The sequence below is a fragment of the Rattus rattus genome, chromosome 2 (genome assembly GCF_011064425.1).
Source record: "Rattus rattus isolate New Zealand chromosome 2, Rrattus_CSIRO_v1, whole genome shotgun sequence".
Classification (NCBI taxonomy): Eukaryota; Metazoa; Chordata; class Mammalia; order Rodentia; family Muridae; genus Rattus; species Rattus rattus.
Window position 1 is genome coordinate 183,690,682 of NC_046155.1, and position 3,569 is coordinate 183,694,250.

Sequence of the window (3,569 nt, forward strand, 5' to 3'; positions counted from 1 at the left end):
TGCTACCTGTGGTGGATGGGTCTCTCACATTGTATACACATGGGGTTAACTAAGAGAGAGAGAGAGAGAGAGAGAGAGAGAGAGAGAGAGAGAGAGAGAGAGAGAGAGAGAGAGAGAGAGAGAGAGAGAGAGAGACAGAGAGAGAGAGAGAGAGAGAGAGAGAGAGAGAGAGAGAGAGAGAGAGAGAGAGAGAGAGAGAGCAGAGCATCAGATCATTCCAGAACCCTCGAGTAAACATGCGGGCTGCCACAGTATAGGCAGTGGCCCTGGTCTGACTGAGGACTAGGCTTTAGGGCCCAACGCAGCTGCATACACTGAGCTCCAGCCTGCAGCCGGCACAGTCTCAAGAGGCCTGCCCCTCTCTCCCCAAACTACCATCAATTTTGCAAAGCAAACGTACTTTAAGACATGTCAAAAGTTGTACGTGTCCCAGGTGGGCCAGAGAAGAGGGAAGACTGGTGTAAAGGGAGCCAAGAATTCTCACTTGTTGATGAAAGGTAAGATTACGCACCTGGCACGGGCTGCCTGGCTGACTGCGGTGAAGCAGCGCTTTTCTCTGGCCCTTTCTAAATGTGTTTGTTATGTGGGCTTACACAGAGGTGCTATTCACAGCTGTTGGTGAGCCTCCTTTGCTATAGACGGGTGCTGGGGCCTGGGCTAAAGCAGATTGGGTCTTCTGAGAACTCCAGTCCGAATGTGGACAAGATGGCTAATATTTTAGATAAGAGTAAACATCAGATGCCTTTTGTTGTCTAAAACCAAAGGCACACAAGGGAATGAGCAGAGAGAAACCTGAGAAAAGGGAAGAGTCCAGGCCGGTGAGCCCCTCATGGGTGGGGTTGGGAGTCTCTGTGTGCAGTTGGCATCCAATCAGGTCACGGATCTCGGTCTCTACCAATCACCGTGAACTGCTCTATGCCCCAGGTCAGGAGATGCTGGCTCTGAAGGTCTTGGGACTATCGGGAAATACCCATAAGCCCACCTGGCTCCCTGAAGACCTTACCTGCCTCTTGGGAACCTCTCATGAACTGCCCACAGAGTCTTTCGTCTGGGCTCTAGTCTTGTATCTATGTGGCCCACCAGACCACGCCATTTTCCTTTACCACAGTCCTTGCTCTTCCCCATCCTCTCTATCTTGTATCACCACATGGCATCCTCCCTGGTGTGGTGACCCACACCAGAATTCGTCACAACCCATCTGGCTTTTTCCTTTCTTTTAGAGGCTGACTCAGGTTATTAGCAAGTTGCTCGAAGACTTCCAAGTCCTTCTGGGTGTTTTGCATGGACTTCGCTCACTGATTACCCCTCCAGGCCATGCTAACTGTGCCTCCCAGCAGACTGTGGCCTGGGATCTTTCTCTGAGTCCCAGAACCAGAGTAACCTGCCAAACACAGAGCCCCGGGAGAGCCACTAGCTCAGTGAATCCCCCACATCTTGTTCTGCCTGCCATCCCCTGGGGTCACCAGGCTATGGGTTACTGTCCTAGAGCTCATGGGTCCAGCATGATGGAAGCATCATATCCTTTGCCCAGCATCTCCTGCCTTTCACACTTAATCCCTAACTTTGTCCGCTGTCACTCTTTTCCTGGAGTTTGGCATGAATAACGCATGCAGTGCCTCAGTGTATGTGGGGGTCTGTGTCTCTTTAGAACTCTGAACTCATTGTCTGTGCTTGTGTTCCTGGCAGTAGTATCCTAGGTCCTGTGAGTGTTAGACGTCCAATGTGAACTATCCCTTGTGCAACGGAGTCATCTTCCTGTGGAACATTCGATTTTGTGAGAAATCTCCATGCTTTTTAGCATTCTCTGTAACAGAACAAATTTAGGCCCTCATCAAGAGCTAAGAGGCTTCCGGCTTGTCAGCTCTTGTCTGTGGCCGGGCGCTAGGAGCTATCCCCAAGAAAGTGATGACACCTTGCTGTCACTTTGATGTACATTTTCCTGGAATGACAGCTAGTTTTAATGGTCAACTTGACATAACAAAGAATCACCTGAGAAGAGAGTCTCAATGAGGAATTATCAAGATAAGGCTGGCCTCTAGGCACACTTGTGAGGGATTTTCTTAATTGAGTTAATTGAGGCCACAGTTCCATTTCGAGGCGGGGTCTTGGACTTAGTAAGGAAAGCTCACACCCGAGCACTAAGCATGCAGGTGTTTGCTGGTTCCTCTCTGCTCACTGCTGTGAAGTGACTGGGTTTCAGGTTCCGGCTGGGCCTGTCCTACAGCAATCTACAGACTGTAACTTTGTATCCTGAACCCTAAGAAAGAAGCCCTTCCTCTCTTAAGTCGCTATTATTAGTTGACCTTCGAGAAGAGTCTGTTTAGGATCTCTGTCCATTTTCATTTTCCTTGTTGACTCTTTATTGGGTGTCTGGCTTTCTCCCCTTCCGCAGGCTGCCCCTTTTCCTGTGCTGCACCCTGTCTTTTCACATAGTTCTTTTGTCCACTTTCACTTTTGCCCCAAGAATTCCTTCCCCAGCCCAGGACCCACATGCTCCCCCCACAACCCTGACATTTCCTTCTAGGAGTTTTAAAGCTTTGCTTCTTGACTTAAATCTCGACCCTGTGTAAGTTATTTTTACACATAGCTAGTGCACTGGTTAGTTTCTATGGACTTGGCAGAAACCCAAACTTCTCTGGGGAGAGGGACTCTCGGCTGAGGAATTGCCTCTGTCAGATGGGTCTGTGGACCGTAGTCACAGTATTTCCTTGATTGTTGATTAGCGTGGGAGGGCTCAGCATACCATAGCTGGGCCCGTGCCTAGGCTGTATAAGGAAGTGACTGAGCAAGCCAGAGGAGGCAGGACACAACACAGTGCTCCTCCATGGGTTCTGCTTCAAGCTCCTGCTTTGAGTTCCTGCCTTGGCTTCCAAACAAACAAGCACACCCTTTCTGCCCTAAGCTGATTTTGGTCAGGGTTTTTATTACATCAACAGAAAGCAAGCTGGGACAATGAGATATAAGAATTTGATTTCGTTTTTCTGCATGCGACTATCCATATCCCCTGGCACTGATAATTTGAAGAGACCCTGACCCCTTTGTGAAGATTGGATGACCATCTATGTCTGGATTTATTTCTGGGTCTTCTATTTTATTTTGTACCTGTGCCTGCTTTCTGACACGCCATTCTGTTTTGTCTGCTGAAGCACTATATATCAGGAAACACGACCTTCCACAATCACCCCCCCCCACCCCCACCCTGCCTTGTTTAGGAGTCTGTTTTTTGCTACACGGGTTCTTCTGAGATTCCATTTGAATTTTAGGGTTTTTGAAGACGTGTTTCTGCCAAAATCTCATTGAAATTCTGACAGGAATTGCATGGGCTCTGTAGATTCCCTTGAGTGTTAGGCACGTTTGAACGTATGAAGTGGGAAAAAAAAATACAACAGCAGCTCCAAAAGACTATTCCTGGTGCTGAGAGTTTTGCTTTAGTTTGTAGTGTCTAGCAGGAGCATTGTCACCTGTCATAGGGTAGGGCAACTCCACTTAACTCCCTACCTTCTCCTTCAATATGCCTATGCATATCAGTATCTTCAACCCTCACTGATCCTCATGGTCATACAGACATA